Source organism: Chrysochloris asiatica, unplaced genomic scaffold (genome assembly GCF_000296735.1).
Source record: "Chrysochloris asiatica unplaced genomic scaffold, ChrAsi1.0 scaffold00016, whole genome shotgun sequence".
NCBI lineage: Eukaryota > Metazoa > Chordata > Mammalia > Afrosoricida > Chrysochloridae > Chrysochloris > Chrysochloris asiatica.
This window is the reverse complement of record NW_006408534.1, coordinates 11,444,351-11,454,078: the sequence shown is the minus strand read 5'-3', so window position 1 is coordinate 11,454,078 and position 9,728 is coordinate 11,444,351. Positions and strand designations below refer to the sequence as shown.

The window sequence follows — 9,728 nt, the reverse complement described above, 5'->3', positions numbered from 1 at the left end:
ATTCTGTGCATAGGGTTGTCAGGAGTCAGAACCAACTCAATAGCACCTAATAATCCTTATGTCTGTAGGTTTGCTTTCAATTCTGTGTGCAACCCTGGGACTATTCCCAGTTACATGTTATGCTCCCTTTTAGTTTAAGTTGGTTGGACTTGGGCTGTTACTGAAAAAAAAAAAAAAAAGTCTGACTAACACAGCTCAAGGCAGCTTTGACTACTATTTTCTCCAACTTCATTATAATCCTACTCACTTGTTACTGAGGACATTCCAGACAAGACATTCATTTGTGAAGAATTTAGAGCACTTACTAGCATTAGGCATTGGAGTTTGACACAATCTCTGTCCCTATGTACCTTCTAATATATGTACAGCTAAATGACCTGGTATGTAGGATAAAGCACTGGACTGCATAGATGGTTTGAATTGCAAGGTCAGTGGTTCAAACTCAACAGCTGCTCCTTGAAAAAACTCTACATAAGGTTGCTATGAGTTGGAACCGACTTGCTGGCACGTAACAAACACCCAAAAGTTATTTGGTTTAGAATGTGGTTGGGCTGGGTGGTGGCTGATTTGGATAGAATAGTCAGGGGAAACTTGTTGGAGCAGAAGATATTCGACTGGACACCTAAATGACAGGAAGGAAGAAGCCATGCCGCAATGTGAGAGAAGGCATAGAAAGTCTCCTCCAACTCTATGGACTTTATAAAAACACAAGAATAGACTAACTTGCTGTTTTCAAAGCACGTTTTGCATGGTCCTCAAAACAATTCAGGTTGTGTTAAGTGCCACTGAGTCAGTTCTAACTCACAGTGACCCTACAAAAGGTTTCCAAGGAACAGCTGGTAGCTTTGAACTGCTGACCTTGTAGTTCACAGGCCACAGATAAGGCAAAGAGCACCATTGTACAGATGTGGAAACTAAGGGATAGAAATTTGGGGTGATCATAGAAGTGGTCCTTAAATTACTAATGGACTATTCTGAGGAAGACAGTCTGGAGCTACTCTAAATTTTATCAAATTGCTTGAATAAAGAATTCTATAATTTGTTAACTGTATAAATAAGAATCAAATCTTATTGGCCTATGTCTTACCCCAAGGGAAAACATTTTTTACTAAGAAAACCCAAGTGATACATAGGCTGAGAGCCTAATTAGAAATAACATTCAGAGGAAAGAGAATGCCATGAAATAGTTTCCTTGGCTAATAGGGTCACAAGAATAAATATTCTACCATGATGAAGAAATATGAATTAGTAGACGTAGCTAATCAAAGAAGTATGCAAATTTGTAATGGGTCAGATAAAAACATCATTCCATCCTGGAACCACGTGAAACTAGAGAACACAGAATGTACCATGGAGTGGAGGCGATAATAGCTCCCAACAGTAACAATGATCAATTACATGGTAAGATGGACTACACTTCTGGTTGTCTTATCAGCTTGTCAATGCCAATGAGAATTACAGTGGCAAAGAATGAGATCTAGAAGACCAGTTGATGAGCTAAACAAAAGAAAAAGTTACCTATAACGGAGAACCCATAAGGTAAGTTCTGATTTTTCAGCAGAAACCATGTAAGCAAGGCAATGGGATAATATATAGAAAACTCTGAAAGAAAAATATTGCCAACCAAGTATCATAGACCCAGCAAAAGTGTCCCTCAAATACTACAGCAAAACTAGGATATTTACTTATAAACAGAAATGAAAGGAATTTGTAATGAACAGATCAACTTTACATAAAGTGCTCAAAGGTGTTCTCTGGACTGAGAACCAACAATAGCAGACAACAAACTGAGATTACCATGCATAACACCACCATCCAGAACTCAATTCAGATATGTTAAGTGACACTGAGCTGGTTCTGACTCATAGTGACCCTGTAGAGGGTTTCCAAAGAGTGAATTCAAACCGCCGACCTGGTGGTCCAGTGCTTACCTACAGTGCCACACCAGGATTCCAATCCAGATACAGAAGTACTGAAAGTTAAACCTACAAGACTGAAAATAGGGAACCAGAGATATCAATGTATAATGAAGTCAACTACAAAGCAAAAAGAGGGAATAGAGTAGATACAGAACTTTTCAAATGGCAAGGAAGTCAAGTAGATTTCAAGATAAAACAGACTGTTTTAAGGAGGGAAAAAAATAAATTGAAGGGTAACCTCAAAGGAAACGAAGACACCTGCACATCCAAATAAAAAGGAAAACCAGATTTAGTAAATATTAACACATCAGAAATGAAAAGAAAACCCACAAACAAAATGAACTCAGTATAGAAAATTATGGGGAAGAATACAGCAGCACCACAAAAACACAGAAAAATGACAGCAATCAATTCTTATTGATAATTACACTGAATGTAAATAGATTAAATGTACCAGTCAAGAGACAGAGACAGCAGAATGCATAAGAAAACAGGATCCTTCAATATGCTGTCTACAGGAGACATATCCAAAAGATGGATAGAGCATAAATGCCCATCAACAGAAGGATTTCACAAACTTTGGTACATACAAACAGGAATACTACAAAACATTGAATAACACAGTTGAACCAGGAAGACATTATGCTAAGTGAAATTAGTCAACTACAAAAGGACAAAATTGTATAAAACCAATGTTGTAAAAACTTAAAAAAAAGTTTCCTTGACAAAAGAAAAAATGACAGTTATGGAAGAGTGGAGTAGAGGGTAGATGCATGTTAACACAGGTGACAGGTCAAGCAATACACATGAGAGAAGTTGGCAGAAGAAAGATGAAGGTAGCGGGAGACACGGAGGAATGTAATAGTTAAAGAAAATAGAAGTAAATGCTGTTGGTATATGGAGGAGATTGTAATCATTGTAATGAAGCAAAGTATATGATTTGTTGAATGTGAAACTGATGATCTGTTCTGTGAACCTTTACTCAACTCACAATAAAAAGTTGAAAAAAAAAAAAGACTGCATCATACCTAAAATTTAATCTCAATGATCTATAATTGTTCTTTTTACTATAAAGACCAGAACCAACACGTATAATTTCATCAAAAGCAGCTGTAGCACCAGCTCTGCAGGGGGCTGACCTCATAGCATCGTGACCTCAGGAAGGTGGGGGCTATACAGGGGTAAGGACTCATTTTTGATGATTCAGGTTCTTTAAAACCAATGCTTTCATTTTGGTAATAAGCAAGATGAGAGTTCTGATACAAGCCAAGATTGAACAGTCTTTTTCCTCTATTTTAACAACTAATATATCTAATTATAAGGAGTTCTGGTAGTGTAGTGGTTACGAATCAGGCTGCGAACCACAAGGTCAGAAGTTCAAAACTACCAGCTGTTCCGCAGGAGAAAGATGAGCCTTTCTACTCCTATAAAGATTTACAGCCTCAGAAACCCTGTACAGGGTTGCTATGAGTCGGAACCGACTCCACGGCACATAACAACAACAATACCTAATTATACAGTGTATTTAATTAAAACATCTCTATTTGTAAGGAGTATAGCTAAAGGATCTGTGATCATAAACCAGCGATGATGGTGACGATTTTACCATATTTTTGTTGTTATTGTTCAATTCACTTTAATGATGCCCACTCCAGGGTGGGAAGGCCAAGGGTTATACACAGAACCAGATGAAGTCTTGGAGGTAGGGAAAGACAGACAGAGACACGGACCTGGCATCTGGCAGGAGGGCATACAGTTGCACACAGCCTCACGCAGGGGCACTCTGGGCACAGGTAGTCATAGAAGGGTTCCAAGAGAAGACCTCATGAAGGGAAAGCAAGGGGCAAGGTAGCCAACAGAACCTTCACCTTTTGTATATCTGTAGGCAGTGGGCCTGAGGTGAATATGAAGGGCTGGGATCTGGGGCTGGCAGGCAGCAGGGTGTCTCTCTCACAACAGCATACCCTAAGGGGCAAACTATATCCTCCCTTCCCTGCCCCACCTCCCCCAAATTCTTGGCATGTCCTTTGCCTTCTGCCAAATGGGCTCTTTCCTGGGATCCAACTCTGGTTTTCAATGCTTCCCTGAGACAATCCACATGGATCAGGTGCTCTGTCCAATGCCTGGCACTCACAAACACTGCACCAATGCACATTCTTATCCTAAGTACTATCTATGGTCTACCTAGGTCTTGGTTCCAACTTCAAGCAGACCTGGCAGTCATCACACCCCAGGTCTGGGTTCCCAGTACCCTCAGAGCTGCCAAGATCCCTAGGCGCCTTCTCTGAATGCCCTGAAGACAGTTCAGTTCCAGCCCTGCCTCAAGACAGAAACACTGGGATTACCTTCCTGGCACTGGTCAGTGGCTCCAGTGGCAGGTAGGTAACCACTTCTTAGATGAGGTGACCCTGAAGAAGTGCTCCTACCTTCCATAACCACACTAGCATCACTGTGAGCCTCAGCCCTAGTCCTAGGGAATCCCTTTTCTTTCACTAACACAAAGTTGTTGGCCCTAGAGAACAGTGAGTAGGTCTGGGAACTCTAAACAAGTCTGCCTGCCCTAGAGTTGCCTCCCCATTTCCTCGGGGCAGTAGGGAGGGAGCCCTACAACAGACCCTTCAAGCTCCTGGCAGAAGCAGTGCAAAAACAAACATTTTTCAAATATGGGGCTGGGCTAGAACTCACCTCTTAGAACTCCTTTATAAGCCATAGATCTTGACTGTAGAAACTCCTGATGTAGAAAAATGACTTCTGAAGGTAGGTAAGGGGTTTGTAAGTGCAACCCCAGAATGGGCTGGGAAGGGGAGAAGAAACTCCTGGGTTCAGTGACAACACAGCTCTGAGTATGGAGCACGTGGGGCAGGCAGCAGCAGGCAGGAGGCCCTGACAGTCATTCCTCTGACAGGAGAGCAGCAGTGGGTGGGAAGGCAGGCAGCATCAGGCCCCCACGGCAGCCTGGCCTCAGACTTCTAAGGGCCAGAAGTATTTGCGGTAGGATTCAGTCCCACAATTGCATTCAATGTGGACCCGCTTCTTGGGGGAACCAGGGAGCCCAGCTAAGCCAAAGTTGGAGTCCATGCAGGTGCTCTCCATGTCCATGTGGTCCACTTGCATGTTGTAATCAAAAGTGAGCTCCTTGCCTGTCCGGATGGTCCTTGTGGCAAAGAAAGCAATGCGTGGCAGTTGCTCATCAAGGTTATCTATAAAGACGTTATACACCTATAGGTTGGGGGTCACAACTGTGGTTGACAAAGTGAGAGATGCTGCCTTAGTATGTGGCATCCACACATCCTTCACATAGTCCAGATAGAAGAGGTAGGTGGCGCCCTGGTGGTCATAGATCTGGCCAGGCCGTTCTGTCTCCTCTGAGGTAATGATCTCTCCCACATAGTCCATAATGAAGCTGTTCTTACGGATCTTCTCCAGTGTGCGGATGCCCCAGGCGCGCCCGTAATCTGTGTGGAAGATGCAGAGGTTGTAGCGGATGCCCTTCTGTACCACGCAATTTGGACAATCGTGGCCACAGCAGCAGTGTGAGTTGCACTCATAGATGGGCAGCCCAGCTCGCAGCTATACTTGGCCCTGGTCAACTTGTGCAGTGATGCCCCCAGGCAGCAGCCTCCAGCAGGAGCCCACAGACAGTCCTGGCACAGCCCACAGCTACCTGGTTGAGTGTGATGTCCTCACCAACACGGTTTCATTGACGTACACAAAGGCCCTCGGAGGCCCATCCAGGTCCACCTCATTTTCCACAGTGATGCGTCCCAGGTGGCTGCTGTTAGCATTGAGCTCCTGCTTCCACCACCTCAGGGCCCACCTCTGCTTGGCTTTCTGCACCAAGTAGCTGGCCAAGTTTGGGTCCAAATGCCGGGTGGCTTTGAGTGCTGGTGTTGGCGAAACAATTCTCTTTCTAAGTCCTTGTGGAACTGCTTGAGAATGCGCACTCACTTGAGATTCTGCGGTGGTTCCCAGGTGCTCTCTGAGTCTGGGTATCTATGCCATTCCCCCCCCCCCCCCCCCCCCAGTTTAAGCAATAAAATTTTATTGAGAATTCCTGGGATGGTTGTTATCTCCCAATTTCGAGGGAGGGAACCAACACTGTAGGAAATCACAAAGAAATCACACACTACACACACTATTCAAACACCCCTGGGGAAGAGAAAAGTCATTTCCTTGAAAAAGGGTCAGTCTTCCATTAATCCAAGAGGGGCTAGGAGGGGAGGCACAGAGGATCTATCACATGATACTGGGGCTGGCTAGGGGTATGCTGGACCCCTGGCTGACTCCTTGAAAACCAGGGGAGCAACAGACCCACTTCCTCTCAGGGTGAAGTTCTCGGTCGCCAGGCTCATTTCTTAGTCTTGATGAGGCTGTCGCTTCTTCGAGTGAAACTTTCATCCTGGAGGTTTAACACAAGGTTGTTAGCAGTGAGATAGATACGATTCTGTGACGTGGAGATAGTCTTGGAGATGTTCTGGGCAACCCGGATTTTACGAAGTTTGATGTAGCCAGGGTTCTTGCTTAGTGCTTCTCACAGCATCTTGGCAGCCTCTGCCTCAACCTCCGTTTGCACATTTTTTTGCCGCTGTTCCTGCTTTGCCTTTTCCACCAAGAACTGGGCCCTCTGGGCCTCCTGCTGGGCCACTTGTTTGGCTACTACAACAGCTGTATACTCTAGGCTAAAGCTCTGCTCTGTGATGGCTACATCATCTAGGATGAGGCTAAAGTCCTTGGCCCTCTCCGTCAGCTCCCATAGGATCAACAGGGACACCTGAGCCCACTGGGTGATCAGCTGTGAGGCATTGAACTTGGCCACCACACTCTTGAGCACCTCATTAACGATGGTTGGCAACACTCGCTCATATTCTAGCCCAAGGCTTGGAAGTTCCATGACATTGGGTGGAGATAGCACTCGCAGGGTGATGTTCACCATCTCCAGATCTTTAGAGCCTGTAGGGGAGGAGATTTTTCAGGGTCTGGCCCGGATGTCATAGATGATGGGGTACTAGAACCAGGGGATCCTGAAGTGAAGGTCCTTGGCCAAAATGGTGTCCGGCTGCACTCCACCGATCCGATTAAAGTAGATGGCCCTCTGGCCGCCTTCCTCGGTGAACACGGACTCACAGACGCCATATGCCACAGCGCCAGCTTCAGCTCCATGCCCATGCCCATGCCCCGAGGGCTGGCAGGCCGCCACCCTGCTAAGTCCTTCAAGTTCTGAGCCATGTCCGCGCCTGAGACCGGCAGGACCAGGGGTCAGAAGGGGTGCCGACCCATCTCTAACCCTGCCCCAGTTTAGGGATCACACCCTTCACACAAGGGTCCTAAGCCCGTTGTGCTAACAGGCAAAAGGGCACCAGAAAATTTCCATGCCATTTTACCAGGTAATACTCCTGCTCACGAATCTGCTTGTAATCACACAGGTACTCAACTTCAGAATCATAGAGGTTCCTCTTGGAGATGCCAAGAGACAGGCAGGAAAGCTTGGCCAGGCAGCACAGGTCCTGTAGCTGGTTCTAAGACTTGGCAACACACGCTGCAACCTTTTATATTTTCCACCATCTTTCTCTACGGCTAACGACCGGCCTCGCGAGAAGAGAGCTCGCTGATTTGTACCATCTGTTTTGAAGGTTTTATAATGCTGATTAGTGGGGAATACACAGGGCATTCTGTGCTCAAGGATCATTAGTTTTGCCTGCTCTGCTCTGTGATCAGTCCGTTCATATTGCGTGCCATTAAAGAGCCATGAGAGCTCTCAGCCCAATTCTCTTATTTCAGAAGAAACATGAATTAGCTGTTAGGTACTGTCTCATAGAGACCCTTGTATAACAGAACGAGAACCTGCCTGGTCCTGTGCCATCCTCACAATTGTTGTTATGTTTGAGCCCACTGCTGCTGCCACTGTGATAATCTATTTCATTAATTCCTAGAACAGGGAATGGACTGACTTGGCAGAGTTGTCCTGTTTGAAAAGTAATTGATCCTGAATTCAAAACCATACTTTATGACTCCCAATCCAGTGCTCCTTTTAGTACTCTTAGGTGACAATTCAAATGCATGAAATTTACACACACACAGATACTTGCGCTCATAGAAGCTAACCTAATGGCAGTCCATGTGGTTAGAGAGAGCTGCCTGACTGGAGGGGTTCCTGACAGAGAAGTATGTGTTCATGCATGTGTATATATTGCATGGGGGGCACATTACAGAAAACACTCTAGTGACTCTTCTGTGACTTTGAGTTGCAAAAACATCCAAAACTTGGGCTACATGCTAGGTGATGTTACAATTTTTTTTTGCTTTTTCACTTTTCTAAAGATACTCTTCATAAAGGCCTAGCTCCTTGAAACAATGGGATGTGGCAGTTGCTTTTTTTTTTTAAAGTGTGGACTAGCAGACAGAATTTGGGCCTCGAGAGTTTGAAATCCTAGTTTCTAATTTACTAAAGAATGTGACTTTGGATGAGAAAATGACTTCTCTGAGTCTGTTTTTTCATTTTCATTTAGGGAGAATAATGCCTGCCATATCTTTGTCATACAGTTTTTCTGAGGATCCAGTGCATCTGAAAGTACATTTACTCTGTAAAGTACATACAAATACAAGATTTAATACTTGCAAAGTTACTATGGGAGAAAGATCATGCAGAATTGTTACACAGGCATTTTGTCTCTTAGTAAGGATGTAAAGTAGGCTAGTAGGTCCTTGGCCTGCCATCACCTCCCGCTCTTCCTTTATGTCCCAGTCCCTCTTCCAGCTGAAGAGTTGTCTGGCAGATGAGGGAGGGAATACTTTTGGTTCCCACCCAAACGTCAGTTCCAGATCAGGCTGCTTGTCTATTGGATTAGTCTAGCTCACCAGTGAAAGGTTAGATCCTCAGCTGTGGTGGTTGTATCTTTCACTCCTCCACAGACTGGATGAGTAACAGGACTAGACTAGGACAGAAGAAATAGGGATATGAGAATCAAGGGATAGTAGAAAAGAGAAATTACATGAAAATGTACCCTGATGCATACTAGGAAAGGCAGACGCATGAGGGAAGTGGCATGTTGTACTCACATCATCCGATTAAGATATGTGCAGTGCAGAGGATGCTGACCATTACACTGAATCTTATCTGTGACACCCTGAGAAAATGTAACCAAATGGTTTTGGCTTAGAATCCTTTCTGACAGCTTCTAGTCCATTAAAAATACATTAAATGTCAGTGAGAATTTGCCACAGCATTTTATTTTGCCAAGAGGAAAACTTGTTAAATCAGGCCATGCATTTTAAAATTCTCCACAAAATCACTTCAGTAACTTATTTTGTACGTACTGCTATGCAAACCACTATATGCTTTGGAATAAATCACTTACACACACACACACACACACACACACACACACACACGTACTTAGTGTTGTTCTTTTTCAGTTTTCTAGAGTCTTAATCCGAAAAAGTCGATGTATTCCTCTCTCTGTATTTTCTTTTTAACACAAATTACAGAACTGTTGCCACAATATCAAGAAAAAACCCTGTCTTAGAGAGACTGCTTTTAATTTATTTTTGACCAAATGAGACTGGAATCTGGATATTATACTTATTTTGATTTAAAGAGTGAAGTTGAAAGGAAAGAAGAAAACTGGGATTTACTGAAACTTACATCATGCCCAGTATTATATTTTATTTTATTCCATTCTCAGAACAATTCTGTAGTGGGTATTTATGTATGTATTTTATAGACCAGGTTTAGAACAATCAGATAACCCTGCCAAGATCACAAAGCTAACTAACAAGTTAGGGCAGAAATGGGATTTATTTTAAAAGGTG

At 43.9% G+C, this 9,728-nt stretch overlaps 1 protein-coding gene and 2 pseudogenes across 2 annotated transcripts in view; all 3 read right to left on the bottom strand.

The window, feature by feature from the left end:
• RBKS (ribokinase) overlaps positions 1–9,728 on the bottom strand; it is a 237,104-nt gene that overhangs the window by 140,320 nt on the left and 87,056 nt on the right. The gene's annotated exons all lie outside the window — the stretch shown is intronic.
• LOC102824018 lies at positions 4,881–7,481 on the bottom strand (annotated as a pseudogene).
• On the bottom strand, positions 6,268–7,145 carry LOC102842800 (annotated as a pseudogene).